Genomic DNA, 23291 nt, shown 5'->3' with positions numbered 1-23291 from the left:
CGGGGGGAGTAAGTTGTGGTCGTACCTTGCCTTAGGGTTGTGCGAGATGTAAATCCCCAAGTACTTAAAGCCTTGTCCGGCCAGTTGTATGTTGCAACCTCTGGGGAGGCGCGGCGTGTCACCCTTGAGGATGTAGAGGGAGGATTTGGCCCAGTTAATGATCAGGCCGGAGTAGCGCCCAAACAACCTGAGCACATCACACGCCACAATAAGCGACTTGCAGGGGGAGGTGAGGTAGAGCAGGATGTCGTCTGCGTACAGGGAGACCCTGTCCTCAAAGTCCGGGGACCAGGAGATCCCATGCAAGTCAGGGTGCGAGCGTAACATAGCCGCAAGAGGCTCTAGAGCCAGCGCAAACAGGAGCGGAGACAAGGGGCAGCCCTGTCTGGTGCCGCGTTGGAGCGCAAAGGGAGCAGACATGCGACCGTTACCCGTGACAGCAGCCAGAGGGCTAGCATAAAGAAGTTGCACCCAGCACAGGAAACCCGGTCCAAACCCAAGTTTTGTCAGCACCGCCCACAAATAGTTCCATTCCAGGGAATCAAAGGCCATCGTGGCATCAAGGGAGGCCAGTACCGCTGGTTCCGTAATGGCGTGAACCCTGGCCATAACCCCGTGCAGGCGTCTCAGGTTAAGGGCAGTATTGCGGCGGGGAATAAAACCAGACTGGTCCGGGTGCACCAGGTCGCTTATAACCCCGACCAACCGATTAGCCAGCAGTTTGGCCAGGATCTTGGGTTCGGCGTTGAGGAGAGAGATGGGGCGATAGGACCTACAAACATCTCGCGGCTTGCCGTCCTTATGGATAACCACTATAGTGGCCAGTCGCTGGTCCAAGGGAAAGACACCATCCTCGCGGGCACGGAGGAACATATCTCTCAAATGAGGGGAGATCACGTCCGGCCATAGATGCGGCCTTGCTGCTCCTTCGCCAAGATCAGGGCTGCGTTCGTGGCGAGATCGTGGTACTCCGATTGTTTCAGAGAGAGTTCGTGCAGGAGAGAAGGGTCGGGCTCGGGCCCCAAACGGGACTCGAGATCCAAGACCTCCTCCTCCACATGCATAAGATCAGCATCGCGAGTTCGTGTAGCCGCCGCGATGAGAGCCAGGGCTTCACCCCGCAACACCGTTTTGAAGGCCTCCCACAGGGTGACCGCAGAGCCCACGGATCCAGTATTTTCAGTAAAATATAGGCCAATGGCCTTGGCCAGGAGTGCTCGCGTGTTATGGTTGTGGAAATACCAGGGATTTACCGCTGCCGGGCGGCTGGACAGAATGACACCGAAATCAAAGGAGATCCACAGCGGCGAGTGATCGGAGACGCCCCTTGCCAGAAAACGCGCCTCAGAGACGGCAGGCGACTGCGCGGCCAGGGTGAAGACATAATCCAGGCGGGACAGACTTCCATGGGCACCGGAAAGGAATGAAAACTGGCGAAGCGCAGGATGCAATAACCGCCAACAATCCACCAGACCCATAGAGTCAAGGAAGGTCGGCAGCCACGTTTGGGAACCCAGGAGGTCTCTCGGCGGCTGGCGACCTAGAGTGCCAGAGCAGACTGAATTGAAATCACCCCCCAGGATCAACAGGCCCGAAGGCAGGGACAAAATGGCGCCACCAAGGTCCTGGAAGGTGCTAGATTGGAGGCCAGGGGGAACATAAACCGAAAGCAGGGCCAAGGAACGCCCCTCCCATCTCCCCGCCACAGCTGCGTAGCGTCCCCTATCATCTAGGAGCGTGACGTCTATTTCAAGAGGAAGGGACGCACGTACAAGGATGCCCGCCCCCGGGAGCCCGAGGAGAACCCAGAGTGGGCAACCATCTTGTAACCCTTACGATTCAGGGCCCTACAAGAGTTCCCCACTAAGTGCGTTTCTTGTAATAGTACAACATCAGGCATGTTCCTTTTTATCAGCTGAATCACCACCCCTCTCTTAACCCGATCACCTAATCCATTGACATTCCAGCTAAGCACTTTCAATTTCCTACCCCCCATCCCCGAACAACCCGCCCCATCCGACTCCATCCAACTCAAACGTCAATTGCACATTAAAACATACAGTCCATTGCCTCAAGGAAGAGAAAGAGATAGAACAAACAAACAATAAAACTCGCAAAGTTGTACCCCCCACCCTGCACCCCTGCATGTGACTAAAAAGCCCCCCCAACCAGCAGTGTGCCTGTCGCCCCATAACTACTCTACAAAAAGACACCCAGAGGAGTGAGGAATCTCCGCGAACACCTCCCGCCACCCTCCATGTACTGACAGGAAAGATAGTACGGCATCTCAAAGCTACATTTGATAGGACACTGAGGCAAGCAAGATAGCCAATTAGTCACCCACTACAGAACCAAGTCTCATAGGTCCGAGCCGCCAGCAGCGCCACCCTCATGGTCCTCCTGTGCTTCTCGGTGCGGTGATAGAGTGTCCAGCCATTCACTAACGTTCTCAGCGAAGTCAAAGAACAGGGCACGACCTTCGTGTTCGATCCGGAGCTTAGCAGGGAACATCATAGAGTACTTGAAGCCTAGGTCCCGTAGTCGTCGCTTCACCCCAGCATAGCTTTGGCGCTGTCGCTGAACCGTCCTGGTGAAATCTGGATAGAAATGGACATCAGCATTTTGAAATTTAAGTGGTCCATGTCGCCTGGAGGCCTGCAGGACAGCATCCCTGTCGCGGATATTAAGCAGCCGGGCCACGATGGGTCTAGGTGCCACGCCCGTCTTCGGCGGGCCACCCGGTACTCGGTGGGCACGCTCCACCGAGAAAAAGTTGCTGAGGCCAGGCGGGGCAAGATGAGTCCTGATCAGGTCTTCAACGAGGAGGTCCGTCGCCGCCTCCTCCGAACCCTCCGGTACACCGACAATGCGGATGTTCTGCCGCCTGGCCCGGCTTTCAAAGTCATCCAGCCGCCTCGCGAATTGCTCCGCTGTCCTCTGCAGGTTCCGGACTTCAGTTTGCAAGTCCGAGACGTCTCCCGTAAGACTGGTTGTCTTGATGTCCAGATTCTTAACCCGATCATTGGTTTTGCCCAAGTCGGCTCTGATAAGGGACAGATCAACGGCCATGCCATCCACCTTGTGCGTGAGGACTTCATGCTGTTGCTGCATGTCCGCCCGGAAGTTCGTAATGGCTCCCAGAATGTCGCTCAAAGTGGGCTCAGAGCCGTCCGGCGAGCCCGAATGTGGGATGCCTTTGGCAGAGGGTCCAGTAACAGGCGGTGTCTTCGGCTGAGTATAGCGCTCAATCCGATTCTGCTGCTGTTGCGACTTACTGCGCACTCCTCTGTTAGACGGCTTGTTGAGGTCCCCCCTGCCCGCCATGTTAGGTCCAAGAGAACAAAGGGCTATGCCAGGCAAGTCCAAGCCCAGAGAGTCGGAGATTTGTCCGGGGGGACAATGGAATACCGTCCCAGGTTAGCTCCGCAGTCCAAATAGCACCGCTGTCCAGCACACTTCTCCGCTGGCGAAGGCAGGCAGGCACTCCGCAGATCGGCAAAGCGTAGCGGCGGAGTCCGTAGAGACAATGGCACTGAGCTGGCACGGAGTCCCACTCGACGTAGCTCCGCGTAGGAGACACCGATTTGGATTCTGAAAACGGTGCTCGCCTCAGTGGGCCCTCAGCAACGAGTATCCACCCTCGTGGATCAGGATTTCGGGCAGGATAGTTGCGGAGGATCGGAAGGTCCGCGGAGCTCCGAGCTTACGCGGCCATCTTGGTTGCCCGCAAAGCTCCTCCTCATGCCCTGTTGTATTTTAATTACAAAATGTACGTCCACCGATTCCGCAACTGTTAGACACCTTTGTTCTTGCAACCTAATGGCCCGCTCGTTACGTTCTTCTACAGTGTAAATGTCTCCTCATCATATACGATTTCAGTTTGCTCCGTGGCCGGCCCACGTGGTTATAGGCCCGTATTTGTATACTGACATTTTCACAATAAAGGTTTTTAAAACAAAACACGGTAGTGGTATTTACATTGGTAAAGTTTTTACTTTTAGTCACTGTTTTCGAATCAGTAAAAGGCAAGTGAAATAAAGCAGTCCAATTACATGACGGATAAAAGGTATAATATGTAGGAACGCAGTAAAGATAAATGGTCAAGGGCAGTTGTGTTTTTCATGTCTGCAACATAAAGTGATCGATAAGAATCTGATAATCAGGCGTATCGGCGACTAAGACAGCAGGCCGAATCTCTTTTACTCAACGGCTCCGTCATGGAAGGAAGAAACGCCCTTTTTCTCGAAAAAGAAATATATTTTACTTGCAAGACAGTTGTAAATTTTCCGGGAAAGTACATTAGCCTGGAATATTATAACATATGTTTGAAAAAAAAATATTGTTCGAAAACAATAAAAAGCGTAATTTTTAGGTCATATGATCAAGTTTTTCACCATTAAATTAACAAAAGTAAAATGAACCAATGAAAAGTTTTATTAACAAGTCACATGACCTGTTATGCTTACGTTACGCGCTGCGCCTCGGATCACTTCCGGGTGCGCTAACGCGGCGTGTCATATAACGCATTACGCGACAACGTAGGTCAAGAATATAGTCAAAATGTCTCCACCAACCAGCGTTCGGAACACAACCCCTTTCAGCAGTCCAAAAAGTTCTGTTAAATGACAACAGAGGGGACAGGCAACAAGAACCATCAGTCAAAGAGGGGAGGGCAAGTTCTTCTCTTCCGGGTCATGTTGGGGCGCTACCGGAACTGATCGAATTGGTAGTCTACAGTGTTTCTGGATGTTTCAGACTAAAGCTGGCGTCAGCATGAGACCACTACCATCTCGTAGCTCCGTCGTGGCCATTCCACGAGCAATCATGGCAGCCGCTCCCCACCAGAAGCCTGCGGGAGTCGGAGGCCCCCAAGACTTTTGTAGAATCTTCACGGCTGAGGGGACGCTTTTCGAGAATGGGACCCAAGCCCTATCAGGGAAGCGTCCGAGTTCAAAGGTGTCCCAGGGCCATTTTAGTGGACCAGGCCCAAAACCGAAGAGCCGGCCGCCATTTTGAGAGTCCTGTGGCAGCCGCCTATCGCTGCACCGCAAGAGTGGGAGCAACTCAACTACATGATGAGCGAGACGCTGTAGTCGCAAGAGCGGGCGGTAAACAGCTGAATGGCGGAAGAGGCACAGTGTAGCAAAAGCGGGCGGAATGGCAACTGAAACGGTAAAGGGGCGCCCCACTACAGCGTGTCTTCAGGTCAAACGGATTGTGGGACAAGGTTCAGAATTGAAGAGTCATCAAAAGGCAAAAAGTTCTGTCGGACCCCGGGAGCCGGCTGCCTATGTCGGGGGCGATCTCAGGCTACACCAGTGCTATAAGACTTGGGGAGGGTGTCGGAGCCAAGCGTCTTCTCCGAGTCCATGGCCATCACACCGCCCCTAAGGGGCCTCCGTCAAGCTGTTTAGGAAGGTAACATATCACATTGTTTTCTAATGCAGTCAGGTCCACAAATGACACTCACTTACTTTGAGAATAGTGAAGCTGCAGTAGGTGGAAATAAGCTTCAGACAGTGTTACAAGCACTGCTCAGAACTCTTAACTATGGCACCCAACATCCAGAACTTATGCCATTTGAGAATGGCAGTGACATCGAAGCAACTCAGGGACCAAAACCATTAACGTACTTTCACGTATGAAAATCTTACTTGGGGAGGGGGCAGGAGCGAAGCGCCCCCTCCCAGTCAGCGCCACCACACCGTATGTTGAAAATTTGAAGCCATCGTTCTACAAAGTCAACCAAACTTGGATTGAAAAATCTAGAAAAATGTACAAACTGAAAACCAGTTTTGGTCTGCATAGCATCAGTAGCAACGCTTGAGTCAGCTTTGTGTCAAGCCGCCATTTTGATTCAACAAAGCACAGGCATTGAAAAAGGCTCAAACTCAGAACTCTGAACTATGGCACCCAACATCCAGGAGGTTGCCATCCGGATCTTGGAGCCTTGTGCTGCTTTCGACCTATTCACACATCGGTCCACTACTGACATCATCTTATAAACCAACGTTATGTAAATAGTTTTTTAATAAAATGTTTTACCCTGTTTCTTTGCTGGTGTGTTGTCTATATTTTTAATATTTGCATAGGGTTTGTCGTTATTTTGTGCGGGATGGGTGATGGAGCCGAGCTGTCTTGCAGCCCTCATGGTGTGGAGCTCAGTTCATCTCACTATTTTCGTATTTCTCATGAAGGGTTGTTCCTAATATTTCTATTTTAGCGAGGTCAAAAAGAGATCCAATTAGTGGCCTACTGATTTTGCTCGATTACTTTTATTTTTTTACACGATTTTTCACTATCTGCAAAGACTAAACAGAGTATTGCGACTTTGTGCTTGTTTGTAAATAGAGAATGATCCAAAGAGAACCAATTCTAAAACAGTAAATGCTTGGACAACAATCAATCAAATGGAGAGACAAGCAGGCACGACGGATTACAACGGGGGTAAAGGCCTGCGTTAACTACCCTTCAGTATCTGCAAAGAGAGAGTACTACTAAGACAAAAGAGGGGAGGGGGGGGGGGTGCAGCGTTCAAAGCACATCAGCGTGCATAAATACGAAAATGTTTTTATCTATCACGTACTTGACATTTTAAAGCTTTTCATATTTGCTATTAAAAAACCAATGAAATTCACAGAAAAAACCATAGGTTATGGTGGATATAAAGTTAGGAATTTGCATTTACAAAACCTTGAAAATTCAATGAAAAAACCATTGCTTTTAGGCCATATATAGTTAGGGATTTGCATTTACAAAACCTTATTTTACTCGCATAAAACCATTGAAATTCCATATATAGTTATAAGCGCTAACTATATATCGCGCACCCGCAATCCACTGCTGATGATGTCACATATTACATCATTCATGACATGGTTAGTGACATCACTGATGACATCACTGATGACATCTCAAATGACATCACTGATGACATCACTGAAAACATCTCATTTGACATGACTGATAACATCACTGATGATATCATTCATGTGATAATACGATGAACCTCTTCAGACTCTAATATAACCTTAGATACAATCAGTGTAAACAGACACTCACAGACTGTCACTCATCCATGGAGTTACTCACACACCTAGTCAGTCATGCAAAGAATCAATCACACCTCCATTTCCTCAACTATACAGTTATACAAACTTTACTTATTCAAACATATACTAACACATATTTACTCTATTATACAATCCCTGATACAAGTTCACAATGATCCATACAGCCACTCACACATTCACTGGCTCTTATGCACAGTTATTTATATATGTCAACTCTCACATGTACTGTGTTTTACATATGTACTTACTTTGACATGTAGCACTGAGATATCCATTCACTCACCAATACACTCATGCACACAGTCAACCGCCCATACAGCTGTTTCCACATGCACTTTTGAAACCATACATCTAGTAAATCAACTGCTCACACATCTATGCACAGAGTCACACACCTCCCAGCCACCCACACACACACTCAGTATCCCATACAAATACTTGGGCAACCAATCAATAACCCATATAGTTACTCATATAGCTACTTATCAACACATGCAACAGTTTACAGAACAACAGACATAATGATGCACAAATTAAGACAGTTTAGTCACTAACCCATGCACTCAGTGAGACACATTTAATCACTCACTCATACAGTCAGTCATGCACCTACTAAATCCTTAATCCAGACACTTATATATCCACTCATTCTTCAATATGTAAGAGATATTTTAACTTTACAGAAACATACAGTCACTGGATGTTGTCATCAGTGATGTCATCAGTGATGTCATTTGAGATGTCATCAGTGATGTCATCAGTGATGTCACTAACCATGTCATGAATGATGTAATATGTGACATCATCAGCAGTGGATTGCGGGTGCGCGATATATAGTTAGCGCTTATAACTATATATGGAATTTCAATGGTTTTATGCGAGTAAAATAAGGTTTTGTAAATGCAAATCCCTAACTATATATGGCCTAAAACCAATGGTTTTTTCATTGAATATATATATATATATATTCACTGAAAAAAACCATAGGTTATAGACCATATATAGTTAGGGATTAGCATTTACAAAACCTTATTTTACTCACACAAAACCATTGAAATTCGCATATATAGTTAGTTGCACTAACTATATATCGTGCACCCGCAATCCACTGCTGATGATGTCACATATTACATCATTCATGACATGGTCAGTGACATTTCTAACTATATATGGTCTATAACCTATGGTTTTTTCAGTGAATTTCAATGTTTTTTTATAGCAAATATAAAAAGCTGTAAAATGTATTATTCTTTTAAAGGAAAAATATATTTTATATGTTTTAAATATATATTTTTTATGCATCTGCCAAACCCTGACCTCTTAATAGTGCACTGTGGTGGAAATGATTTTGGGACTATGACTGGGGTTGGTCCGGAAATGCTTTTAAAGGACACCTTTCTTCAATTGATGACACTTTTTCCCCAAACTGCCTTGGTAAATTCCAATATATGCCAAAGACAGAAATGGAAGTGGTCCAACCAATTTTTTCCACAATTTGAGAAAGCACGGAAACATGTGAATAAATCTGTTTCTGCTTACATGAGAGACTTTAGAATGGGTTTAATATACAACAATAACTTGCGTTACAACATGCATAGAATATTCCTCCTGAATTTAAAACTGTGCATTGGAACCTACTTGTAGGTACCTAAATTAGCCACAGAACCCAATAGCTCTTTTCAGAGCTACCCTACCTCTGATCATTCAAAACGTTTATCTTTTTCTAACTTTTTTTTTTTCACCAAAATACGCTCCCCGGTTCGCATACCGGTGCGCGTACTGGGCGCTTCCCCCGCAAAATTTTTCAATTTTTATTTTTTTATTTTTGCATATATCAGCGTCCTAAGCCCCCCTCAGAAAACCTAGAGGGTCACAGAGTGTCTACTGTGCCCCCTTCTACCCATTCCGAACATTGTCCTCCATCTTGTGTCTCAATTCTACCGATACACAAAATGGAGGACTCCCGTAACGCTGCCGGTTCGCGTACCGGGCAGCGCACCGATGAGCGCTCGATAAAAAAAGGTGGGAAAGTAATTTTCAAAAAAAAAACGCTAGAGACACTTTCATCAAAAATAGAATAGGCCCTACTACATAGCAGTCTCTACCATTTACCCAAATTTGATGGAATTCCATTGAGAAAATTATGCTGTAAGCCTGACTAAATATCCTGAGGTAAATTACCTAACAAAAACACTTATGAAGTGTTAGAATTGACAACAAATTAAAATGCTACTTTCATTATCTTCTATTATTTCATGACATTTGATTGGTTATGTACCTGAATATATATAAAGAAAGAGAGCGAAACACAGCCATTTTGACTACTACTTCCTGAAGTACATTTCAAGTGCATTTCAACTGAGAACTTAAACTTCTTTTTGAAAGGTAAGATGTTATTTTAAAAACTGAAGTATGTTGTGCACTTTATGTTAATTAGGAAAACATTTTCTGATAGTTATATACTATCCCTCTGTAATAGTTATAGAATAAGATAGTCTTCTCTGTTTTAGTTATGGATGGAGTTAGGCTTGTCTTGTATAATTATGAATTTACTTAGGCTTTATCAGAAACATTTTTTTATATTTCTACTTCCAGTCTGATACCATACACTGCCCAAAGATAAAATCACTGTTAAAAAAACCAAACAACCTGTCTGAACTTAAACCCAACAGTGCCCTATCTGTACTGATATATTTTTTTTAAATTCAAATTACAGCACAAAAATGGAAGGAGAGCAAAAAAATACCATCGAAATTGTTCTGGAAAGCAACAAAGATACAGATATTGAACCCAATGACTCTGAATTCTTTGATGAATCACGGGACTATGAACTTCTTCAATGTGTAGAATCAGTAGATTTCCTGATTGAAAATGAGGACATTTCTGACAATCAAATATTAGAAGTTCTTTTAAATTTTGAAAATGAATCAGAGAAATACATTTATATTTAATAATTCAAAAATTGTTTGAGACATTATTCATTTTTATATGTATTTTTTAAACTAGTACCAAATTGATTATAATGTAAAATCAGACTTTAAATATACTGTGCAACTTTTTTGTGTAACATAGTAAGTTTGCTCATAGTTACTTCTTTTCTCCCACTATATTATCTCCAATGTGTATTTAACATCTCTTTATCATCTCCTGCCTCCATGGTGTTTCAGCTTTCCTGACAGACTATGCTATGAATTCCATATACCACAATAACTTCTGAAACAACATGCAAGATATCTACAAAGGAAACAGTGTATTTTTATTTTTAGACTCTGGATTGGTACCTACATGTTGGTACTTAAAATTTTTTTTTTTTAAAATACAACAAAAAGAACAATCAATATACATACATTATTTGAACATTCTTTCATTCTATTTTCCCAATATTACGCTCCCCAGACCGCTTCCCGGTGCGCATACTGAGCGCTCCCCCCGCAAAAAAACGATAATAAAAATTATTTATTTTTTCCCCGCGGGGCCCTTTTAAAGCCCCCTCATCAAACCTAGGGGGTCAGGGAGGAGGTACTCTGCCCCCTTATGCTCATTTCCCCCTTTGTTTTTGCCACATCTTGTGTCTCGATCCTACCGAGACACAAGATGGCGGCCGCTCCGGACTGTTTAGAATTTTGACAGTCACCCGGGAGCCAATCCGCTTCTCCTCGCGAAGTTCTGTTACGCTTCAGGTACGCGACCCGGGGCGCTAACCGGGACGCTGTCACAGATATATCTGTTTTTTTAAATGTTAATTTCTCAAAATCCACTGGAGCACATATTTTAAGACATAGCAAAGGCACGTCGGGCAAACCATATCTACAATTTTGCCAAGTTTCGTGTAAATCCATTCAGCCGTTCGAGCTAAAAGTGATTCCAACCGCCCTATGGAAAAATGAATGGGAAAAATGTGTTTTGGGACCCCCCTTTTTTCTCGGCCTCCCCTTGACGAAACCCCCCCAAATTTTCAAGGGCTGCTCAGAAACAAAATGTGCCATTTTACTGAAAATTGCAGCCAATTCCGTCCACAAACGCTAAAGTTATTCGACATAGAATTTTCAGAAATCCCATAGGAAAAAAATCCTAACTATATATACCTACTGGCGACTGCCAGTAGGTAATATATATATATATATATATATATATATATATATATATATATATATATATATATATATATATATATATATATATATATATATATATATATAATTATTTTTTGAAACATAAATTGATAAACATACATGTACAATTAAATCTCTTCAATCAAGGTTTTTGGTGCTTTATTTGTTCGACCTGAACTTGCTCTCGGAAACTGGGAACTGTCATCACCAATGTCCATTATGGTGACAATGTGCTTCTGAAGGCCTATGAGAGAGTTAAGAAAATGAAGCGTAAAGAACTACTAAAGTCTAAAAAGAAAAACAGATCTAACAATGGTAGCTTTCGACTCATTACAACTTTCTCTAATAATGCTGGCCAGATAAAGCAAATCCTTAGAAAAAATTGGAATATTTTACTGTCTGACAATACTATCAAATCAGACTTACCAACGAACCCCCTTGTTACATTTAGAAAAGCAAGATCATTGCGGGATCATCTGGTTTCTAGTCACTATTCTGCCCCTGAAATAACCCCCAAATTGCCAGCTCTCAATGGCTTCTATCCTTGTGGCCGCTGCAAGGCTTGTAAATATAGTAAGCGGACGCTCACCTACAAGATACCGGGTGTCACCACTCCTAAAAGAATTTTTAACCTGTTCTACGCCTTATGCCATTTACTGCTTAACATGCCCATGCGGCCTAAATTATATTGGCAGCACGACTAATGCAGTAAAACTACGCATATTAGAACATATGCGTGCGATTGCTAAGAAGGATGACACCTACCCGGTGGCCAGGCATTTTGCCAAAATGCATAAAAGCAACAGGGACCTGTTAGCATTTACATGTATTGATAGTGTGCCATTGAGTATCAGAGGCGGGGATCGCTTGCTTAAACTTAGACGACTCGAATCTAGGTACATTATAGATCTACAGAGTAAGCACCCGTATGGCCTCAACATGCATGAGGAATTATCAGTCCATTTAGGTTAACTGGATGGGTACTGATTTTCTGTATTACCAACATATTTTTCAACTTTTCCTCATATTTCTCCTGACTGTGCCTTTCCTTATTAGGATATGTGTATTATGATGAATTTGCATATTCTTTTAATGGTTTTATATTTACATATTTGTATAGAATTTGGTATCCATGCGTTAACTCTATATATCTACATGTATGCCCATACAGGGCGTGATAATAGTGAGGTGTAACTCCACATTAACATTTTATATTATATATATAGTCTAGTTATCCACTCCATCATTGAGGAGCAAGGCGCATGTGATCTGTTGACATTCTGCCGCGCCAGCTATTCCCTTTTTGTATAATTGCTATTCAGCGCGTTAAGGCTCGTAGAGTTTAACCCCATGCCCATCCAGGGCAATATTTGTTTCTACAAGTTGTGACTATGCACTTCGATTAACGTAATTTATGGTTATTGTATTTGCAATTGTTGATTTCCAGAAAGGCATTTATTTCCACAAGTGTATTTATGTTGAAATGCATTTGAATTGCCAGTATAGCATTGTGTTTTACACCATTCCAATATGGCGACCACAACAACACTGCTTAGTCCTACCTTGATTTCTATGAGTTCGCATGGTGTCCTTTTAAATTTGACGCACGTCTCGGCTCTCTGCACAACTTGACGAAGCCCCAAGGCGAAACGCGTCGTTGCTGTTGGTTTTTCCATTAAATATCTGTGGAAACCTCCCCTGCGTGTGCTACTTTCCTTTTTGGAGTGATTTTCCTGGGATACTTGGAGCGCATATTTAAACACGGGTACACCCCCGTTTTTGTGTGCACCCACTCGCGTGTGCAATTGGTTGGTGTTTTGGAGCTGTGTGATATATATATATATAATTATTTTTTTAAACATAAATTGATAAACATACATGTACAATTAAATCTCTTCAATCAAGGTTTTTGGTGCTTTATTTGTTTGACCTGAACTTGCTCTCGGAAACTTGGAACTGTCATCACCAATGTCCATTATCTTGATCAGCAGTGTAGAAGTAACAGCACTCACTGATGATTTAGACCCAGTCTACCCTACAACAATTAGACCTGATGAGCAATTAGTTAAAGGACTAAAGTAAGAGCATTCTCTGGTAATGGACTTTCCTGTATACTGGGCATTCACCTTGTGTCCCTTGGCAGACACCACTTGAAATGGTTCTGCATCGAATGGAGCATTAGATTTTTTTCTCTGCATCTGTTGTACAAGCACTTAATCTCCTAAAGAGGATGTTCTTCACATGTATTTTTGGACAGCAAATATTTTAATCTTTTGTTTATTCACCATGTCTTTCTCGTGAGTTGCTTTATCATCTTGCTTTCTCTGATTGGTCCATTGAGGCAACTTGGTGTTCATTGCTGTCCCATACATCAATGTCTCAGGACTTTTACCTGTGATCGAATGGGGTGTCGAATGATAAGCTCTCAAGGCAGAATTCAACACAGTTTTCAAATCGGGCTTCTCAAGACTGGCACTCTGAAATAATTTCTTTAGTGTACTCATAAACTGCTCGACAAGTTTGCTGGCCTGGGCCACAGTGGTGTTATCTTTTGATGCTTTATATTCAAATGCTCCATGAAATCTTTAATCTCTCGAATATGGAATGGCGGGCCATTTTTCTGACTTCACTATGGATGAAACATCTCATGTCACAAAGATGCCATCTAGCCTTTCAGTGGCTCGTTCTTGTCTACTAGAAATATCTTCAATTTATACTAATTGTGAATACTCATCCATAATTACAAGTAGGTGATGTTCATTGTCAAGTGGACTGAAAATGCCAATGGCTATTCTCTGTAGATTATCAAGGAGGACTCGCTAGGTTGTGAAAGGAGACTCAATGGGTACAAATGTAGGTAAACCATTTCGTTTGGTCATGAAGCCCTCACCCACCAACCTAGTTGGTGGCATGCTTCATCATCGAGCCCACCACAGTGACACCGAATGTGTCCCGGGTGTGCTTCGACTCCAGATTACTGAGAAGCTGGTATACTTGCTGAGTGTTCAGTGTTGGTGAGTGTGAAAGGTGATGGTTAAAAGCTATACAGTGGACAAACATTGAGCCAGCCTCCTCCTGATACCTCTCTTCGGAAGCAGAGACTTGCCCTTGTCTGCAACTTTTGAACTGAGATACCAGTTGGAATTCTGCATAATTTACACAACATTTCAGTTACAATATTGTGATGTCATCCAACACAAGCATCCTTGCAATTACAAGTATTCTTTTACAAGTGAAAGATCATCCAGTAAATATATTTTTTATTTAGTTTTGTAGTTTCTATTTATTGTTATAGTTTACCAAAATAATCGAGACTTGCCAAATATATTTTGTGCTTTTCTCGCTCTCTAATTGTGGTCCCAGAGTTCCGATCTCTCGCCTGGCTCTGGTGGCCCTTCTATCAGCAGCGTGGAGCAGCCAGTGTGTAGCCTGAGAACTATACTTGGAGATCCAATAAAATAGATGAAACATCCTTCCGATTGCTAAAGTCACTATTTAAAAAGCAAAGTTTTAAATCAGTTATCTCTGTAAACCTTAATTAAAATATAAAAACACAGACCCACTCACAAGCTTTAAAATATTTAGCAGGACTGCAGTTTTGTGTATGTATATTGTACTTGACTTGCAGTCAATGCTCAATGTAGATGTACTTCTCTCTATTTTAAAGCATGGCATATTCTTCAACCATAATGATTATTTGAACGCGCACTTCATGTGGTTCTGGGAACTTATGTTTTTTTTAGGGTGCCACCCAGTGAGAGAGGAGGAGTTTTAAGATTTCACTAACCCGTCTTTTGATTTACATCCTTTATAACCTCTTAAATTATGGGTAACCCAGCACTTTAATTGTAAGAGGACCTCTGTTTCTAATTTATTCACAATAATATGCGTGTGGATTTAAAGCAAGAGAATAATTATATAATTATACATTTTAGTCCGGCCAGTAGGGAAAAACCTTGACGGCTGCTGCGTAAATTTAGACATTTTAATGTTTTATTGTCTTTTGCCAAAAAAATCTGTGTGCTTATCTCTAAAGCCCAAAACATAACCTGGTGACTAATGGACTTGTGCTTTCTACAGAATGTGATGTTTATGAAATACAGGTTTTAAACATTGCATTATATTTCATGTGGGATAAGGTAACCTCTGCTACCTTATAACGATCTTGTAAGTCATAAATTCGTTTATTTATTAGGTAATTGAAATTTCCAAGAGAGGGGCTCTTTCCTTTTAATGCACAACATGTACATCTATAACCCACCCCTTCAAACCCTATGTCCCCGAGTTGCGCTTTCTTATGAAAAAGTATAACCCTGAAAAAGTAGAATGAATGCACATCCCTCTGCTAAACACACTAGTATGCAGCTTGCAATTTATTGCGAAAACATTTTATGTCATTTTAACAAGATTTAACATGTCAATTTAAAAAACAGCTGAAGTTTGTGGTACCATGCAGAGAGACTGCTGCAATGCGTACACAACCATTGTAGCCACACCAGTCATAAGAATGCTGGTATAAATAGCTCCTTTCTTTTCATGACTGTTCCTTTCAGGGAAACACATCAGAAGATGCGAAATAATATTTATCTTTTCCATTGTTTCAACAGCACTTGTAATGTTGCTGTCAGCAGGTATTGTGGAATTTTATCTCTAATTTCATATAGTATTACAGCTAACTACCTTAATCAAATTCGTAATGCAAGAGATTAGTGATGTTAAAACTGCAATAAGAAAAATGGAGCTATGTTTTATATAGGGATTGCAAACTACATGTATTTTAGAAACATTACGTTGCTGGGATAACAGGGTGCACATCACCAAAGAAGATACCAGTAGTTTGCTAGTACTATGCTCATTGCCTGTAAGTCAAACTCAGAGTGGTTAGACTTACCGCAAACATTCCTCCAATCACCTTTTGTGTCTTTGATGTAATGCCTTATATGGCAAGGGAATGCCCAGACACAAGTCCTGTGCTCACTATGCCACTGGTGAGCCCCAATCAAGGCAAAGCTGGTTTTGGCCTGCTTGTGCTCCCATTCACAGAGGACCTGGCCTGGTAGTTGGGCTAGGCTGTTCCTATCTGTTCAGGGTTAGAACTGATTTACACATGACTGAGCCGAAACTGGGATGATGGGAAAAAAAACCATGGGTTGAAATGCTACCCTAAGCGATTGTCAGTGGTTAGACTTATTCTCCCACCATGCTTTATATATTCATTGCATGTAAGCAGCACCAGCAGGTGTCTTTGAGAATTTTCTGTGTTTTCAGTGAAATCAGGGGACCCATTGTTTCTTTAGTAAGAGGGTTGCATTAGCAGCCTTCACCAGTCAAGACATTACCGCCAAGCACTTTTGTGGAACACTGGCAGAGGTGACCAGGACAGTCAAACCGTTAAATGAACTTTATTTCTGAGCTCCCCAGGTGCTTAATGTGTCCTGGTGTTTGCTGGTGCTTAGCACTGGCACAGTTTTGGAAACAACAACAAGAATACATGCACTACATGTTGGCGCCTAGTATCTATTTGTGTTTTAAAATACATAGGTACTGCTGTCACTGGTATTTGGCAGAAGTGCCAGGAGCTGGGGTGGTGCCAAGTGCAGAGAACTCCTGAGAAATACTTGGGCCCCAACACTTAGGGGCTGATTTCAATGTTGGGCGGAATTGCCTCTGCCCGATACAGACTCTGTCCTGGGACTGACCGACACTCAGTTGGCAGCCATGACTGACCCATTACAATGCAACTGGTCACTGTAGGAGAGTAGGGTCTGCTATCCTAGGGTCACCCCAAATTTTTGCTTTTTGCTTCACTGGTTTATGACTTAATGTGGCTGTGGGCCTGCTAATCAGACCCACAGCCTGCTGTTCTCTCTCTAAATTACTGCCAATGCACCCTAGGTGCAATACGAATTGGAACTGGTTCACCTTATTGGCCCCTGTAACAGTGTACCCTTGGTACCCAGGGCATAGGTGTTTCCAAGGCCTACCAGGGGCTGCAGCATGTATTGTGCCACCCCTGGCCTGGCCTCCATATTTGACACAACTGGCTGATCACTCAGCTGGGGTAAGTTGGTGTAATCACCTCTTACTTAGATATAGTACCCCTATATCTAACCTTAACTGGACACATATGTTCCTATCAGCCACTCCTATGGAAGGCCTCATCAATCCTGGAGGCAGAGTGCTTGGAAATATGTGAGATGGTGATCTAGCATGAGCTGCTCCTGTCTGCAGCTGTCGGGAACCACTCCCTTAGCTGTTCCGGGATATTGCCATACCATATACTCTTAAGTGCATTATAATCCTCGCAGTTATATGCTAACTTTGGTTTGGCTTTATCAAAACATGTGGAGAAAGGTGTCATACGATTTGGAATACTATCCTCTCGACAGTTCTGTTGACAGGGATAGCATTCCACCCAGGGACACGACATGTGTGTAGCCTTAACCCCGGTTAAAGTTAACCAGAGCCTCAGCGTCACAAAATGGACGCTGCCACCACAGACACAAGTCTGACCTCCTGCTGCTGGGAGTCCTTCCAGAGAGGGAGGCTTGGACAAAGGGTTTCCTGCCTTGGGTCTCAAGTTTCAGCTTTCTAGCTCACTCGGAAGGTTCCTAACTATCTAACTTTGTAACTTTTATGCACCATAGACTTTGTATTGGTGAGTGCGTGCACTTTAAACACTGCAAATGAATCCCGCGGGCCTTTCCCGACTTAGTCACTGCTAGTCCCGAACAGCTCCAGCGATTCCCAAAGCCCTAGGCCTGTTTCCTTTTCGATTGGTATCTCTTATACCACTTTCTTAGTATATGGTTTAGGTGGCCCCTAGGGCTCATCCATATTGTGCAACTTTTGTGTATTTTAAACTGTGTTTTGTTTAACGCTTGTGCTTCTGTGCTCATAAAGAGTTCAGGGGATATTTGTAGTTAATAAATATATATATATATTTTCAATATATATCTGTGTGTTGTGGAGAAGTGTGGCTCACTGATTAGAGGAGGCAAACCTGGAAGCAGAGGTTAGCCCGGGACCAGGGTTCAATTCCCGGCTTGGCGGGGTCTTGAGTCCTAAAATGTCCATGGACTTGACAATTCTCGCTCCGGTGCTTACTCAATTCATGGGTTCACACTCTGTGACTCTGGGAAATAGCTTGCTTAATCTCCACAACGGCCCCTCATGGCGGGATGCCTGGCTTTCACCTTGCGGATACCCTGCCGGGGAGGAGAAGCGGTGGCTCAGTGGTTAGAGGCGGCAGACCCGGAAGCTGAGATCGGCTGTGGACCAGGGTTTGATTCCCCGTCTCGGCGGGTCTTGGGCTCAAAAATTCCACGGAGTCGACAATTCTCGCTCCGGTGCCTACTCGACTCACGGGGTCACACTCTGTGACTCTGGGCAATAGCTTGCTTAATCTCCACTACGGCCCCTCGCGGCGGGATGCCTGGCTTTCACCTTGTGGATACCCGGCCGGGATATCTCACAGGGAAATACCAGGACGGGTTCCCTAAGCAAGCGCCTTGGGACCCCTGGGTTAAAGTGCGCTATATAAATCGAAACACATTTACATTTACATTTACATCTCACAGGGGAATACCAGGACGGGTTCCCTAAGCAAGCGCTTAGAAACCGCTCGGTAATTTGTGCTATATAAATTCCTGTACATTTACATTTACATTTACATGTGGTGTCCTTTCATTTGGTATTCAAGGGGGTTGTGTATGGTAATACAGCTGGCTTCACATGCCTTTCAGAGTTTAGCCTAAGACTGCTTTGTCCATGTTACCACTAGGATAACTGGTCTATAAGGTTGACTTACAACTGATCATCATTCGGGTTGCTTGGCATGGTACAAGGTGATCACTATAATTAGTGAGCATCACATACCAGTCCAACTTCTCACATTGGTGAGCAGCGGATTGGGATCTGAGCTTGCTGTTGTTTTACCATTACAATCTTTGAGATTATCATTTGAAAGATCATACAGGTACCTGTTAGGTACATATAAAACAAGACTAGTATACTTAAGTTCTACTGAACTTAGTTGTTGTAGAGGATAGGGAGTAGCACACCCTGACTACAACTACTAGATAGGTTTAGTAGGTAAACACCAGTGTAGGTAGATTGCAACATATCCACCACACTAGAGCAATGTCTGGAGCAGAGGGGTCCAGTGGACTTACTCCTGTTGAGAGTGACCCTCCAAGGGCACCATCCAAATTTGCTATCTTTTCTTTTAAGGAACTAAGGCAGCTTTGTGCCTTAAGGGGTCTGAAGACAGGACCATCCCCTACTACAGACCACCTTAGAGAGATATTAGACCAGTCTGAGACTCTAAAGACTTCTAAAGCAGACCCCACAGGGAATGCTGAAGGAGGCTCTCCTTCTGAAGATGACAATTCTGATGCCCTTGTCCCTATAGTCCAGATAGATGAGGATGACCATGTCACTGGAGCTCCTCAGGTAGATGTAGAGGAGGAAGAAGAAGAGGAGACAGAAGGGGGGAGCAGTGATTCTGATGATGGCAGAAATAGCCAGGTGCTAGTCAGTAGGGCTCTGCATCGCACATAAATCGCTCTATGGAAAGGCGCCAAGATATATTAAGACCCACCACAACCCGCCTGACTCCATACAAACCGGGTAGGTTGTTAAGATCTGCTGAAGCAACTTTTCTTACCCAACCACGCTTCAGATTGGCTACAGTGGGTGGCCACGCCATCTCCAATACTCTCCCAGCAGTCTGGAATAATCTATCGGCGGATCTGCGGAAGGAATCAAATTTGATGTCCTTCCGGAAGAAGCTGAAAACGGTTCTTTTCCAGAAGGCCTGGGTTGGGCTATAATTCCTGGTTGGGCTCTCTTTAGGAATTTCTGCTGTGCTTACCTGACAAGCGCTTAGAGACCCCTGGGTTATAACGCGCTATATAAATCGAATAAAATAAAATAAATAAATAAATAAATAGGCTTAACCAGGCTAACTTAAGTGTATTTGGGACTGAAGCAAGGCTGACCTTGCCCAGACACCCAAGTGGACTTAACCGGGAGCGTAGGAGGAGGAATAACTGAGGTGACTCCAATACCTCTCAGGCTTCTAGAGGTTCTCATGGTCACTCCAGAAGGGAGATGATTAGCCCTCAGAGAAGGGAACATGAGGCCAAAATGAGAGAGGCTGAACTTAGGATCCAGAGACAAGAATTAGAAGTTGCCCTGGCCCAAGAGAAACTTGCTAGAGCAAGACAGCCTAGTGAGAGTGGGGTAATAGAACCCACTGGTGGCAGCATTATCCACAAGGATAAAGACAGGTCTTTTGATAACAGAAACCTGAGTAAGATTGTGCCCCCCTACAAAGCTGGGGATGATATCGACAATGGATGACTGCACTTGAGAGAGCCTGCAAGGTACAGCTGATCCCTCAGGAGCAGTGGGCAGCAATCTTGTGGCTCTCCTTTGAAGGTAGAGGCAGAGACAGACTCCTCACAGTTAGTGATGGGGATTCTAGAAACTACCTGTTCCTGAAGAGTGCTCTGATTGATGGGTTAGGCTTAACCACTGAACAGTACAGGTTAATGTTCAGAGACACCCAGAAGACACAGACTCAGGACTGGTCTGAATTTGTTGACTGTGACACTAAGGCTCTGGAGGGATGGTTGCTGGGAAGCAAGGTTACAGACTATGAAGGATTGTACAATTTGCTTATGAGAGAACACATTTTAAATAATTGTCAGAACCAGCAGTTGCATCAACATTTGGTTGACTCAGTTTTGACCTCTCCCCAAGAATTGGGAAAGAGGGTAGATAAATGGGTTAGAACCCGAGTTAATCAAAAGAACCAGAACCAGGGTGGTGACCAGAAGAAAACAGACCAGAAGGGTGGGGAGCAGAAAGCTAAAGACCATAAGTCTTCAACAGGGCCTCAAACTAATGCAGAGGGTGGGTCCCAAACTTCTAAAAAGAAGAAGAAAGAAGGTCAAAGAAAACCCTGGTGTATAACTTGTAAAAACACCTCTCACTGGACAAGTGAGTGTAAAAAGGGTGGAGCCCCCAACACTGCAGCCCCTAAGGCACCTGCACCCACTAGTACAGCTGGCGGTGTTGGTCCACAAACCAAAGGGGTAGTGGGTATCACCTTGGGAACTGAAGGAGATTCTGACCTAGTCAGAACCCTTACACAGGCTGTTCTGATTTGTGAGGGGGACATAGATTTGGCCCCTACCATAAGTCCCAGTAATCTGGGCAAATACAGACAGACACCTTTGATTAATGACAAAGTGGCTCAAGCATACAGGGACACATGTGCCAGTGTCACTATGGTGACTAACTTTGTGGACCCTGGACAATACATGCCAGGTGATAATTACCTGGTGACCAATGCCAGCAATGTCACCACTACCCATAGTGTGGCAATTGTTAACTTTTCCTGGGGAGGGGTAACTGGCCTAAAAAGAGTTGTGGTTAGTGCTGATCTCCCAGTTGAATGTTTGTTGGGTAATGACCTGGAGAGCTCTCTATGGTCAGAAGTTGAGTACAGGACTCATGCAGAGAGGTTAGGGATATCATCACATGTCCTTGCTGTGACCAGGTCACGGGCCAAAAAGTGCCTCTCTGAACCTCAGGTCTTGGATCCTGGAACAATGGACCAAGCACCTTCCAAGAAGAAGAACAGGAGGGTAAAAGGCTGTGCCTTCCCAACTGCCTACAAGTGAGGATCAGGCTTCACAGGAAGCTGGTCTTGAGACCCCTGAAGGAACTGTCTCTAAAGAACTTGAACCTGACCAGGTTGAGTTTCTGGGGACAGGGGGACCTTCTAGGCAGACTTGGGGCAGGCTCAGTTAACCTGTCCTTCTCTTGAACCCCTCAGTCAGCAGGCTGCTGCTGAGGCTGCTGGGAATGCTCAAGGTGCCCATAAAGTATATTGGGATGATGGACTCCTTTATTCAGAGGGTAGAGACCTCAAGCCTGGTGCAACCAGGAGGTTGGTTATACCTCTGCAATTTAGGGGCTTCCTACTTACCTTGGCCCATGATATTCCTTTAGCAGGACACCTAGGCCAGAATAAGACTTGGGGCAGGCTTGTCCCTCACTTTCACTGGCCTCACATGTCTGAAGACACCAAGGAGTGTTGTCGCTCCTGTGTAACCTGCCAAGCCAGTGGTAAAACAGGTAGCACCACAAAGAACTCCCTGATACCACAACCTGTGGTGGGGGTTCCCTTTGAAAGAGTGGGGATTGATATTGTAGGTCCAATGGATACCCCTACAGCATCTGGGCACAGATTCATACTGGTGGTGGTGGACCATGTCACCAGGTACCCAGAGGCAATTCCACTTAGGACCACAACAGCTCCTGTTGTGGCCAGGGCCTTACTTGGAATCTTCTCCAGAGTGGGGTTCCCTAAGGAGGTAATATCTGACAGAGGTGCCAACTTCATGTCAGGATATTTGACAGCTATGTGGAAGGAATGTGGTGTCAACTACAAGTTCACTACTCCTTACCATCCACAGTGTAATAGGCTTGTTGAAAGGTTTAACAAGACCCTAAAGGGTATGATCAAAGGATTACCTGAGAAGCTCAGGCGAAGATGGGACATCCTTCTACCCTGCCTTTTGTTTGCTTACAGAGAGGTCCCTCAAAAGGGGGTTGGCTTCAGCCCCTTTGAATTGTTGTTTGGGCACCCTGTAAGAGGACCCCTATGTCTAGTGAAGGAAGGATGGGAGTTACCTCTCAAAAAGCCTAAGCAGGACATAGTGGACTATGTACTTGGTCTCCGCTCCAGGATGGCTGAGTACATGGAAAAGGCATCCAAAAACCTTGAGGCTAGCCAAGCATTACAGAAAGCTTGGCATAACCAAAAGGCTGTCTTGGTTGAGTTTCAGCCAGGACAGAAGGTATGGGTGTTGGAGCCAGTGGCCCCAGCAGCACTCCAAGATAAATGGTCTGGACCCCATACAATTCTGGAGAAAAAGGGAGAGGTTACCTACTTGGTGGACCTAGGAACTCCCAGGAGCCCCCACAGGGTGCTCCATGTCAACAGACTAAAGGCATATGTCAACAGGGAAGACATGGGCTTGCTCATGGCTACAGATGAGGGACAGGAGGAAGAGAGTGACCCTCTCCC

This window comes from Lissotriton vulgaris, chromosome 1_1 (genome assembly GCF_964263255.1).
Source record: "Lissotriton vulgaris chromosome 1_1, aLisVul1.2, whole genome shotgun sequence".
NCBI lineage: Eukaryota > Metazoa > Chordata > Amphibia > Caudata > Salamandridae > Lissotriton > Lissotriton vulgaris.
Note: the sequence above shows the minus strand (reverse complement) of the source record.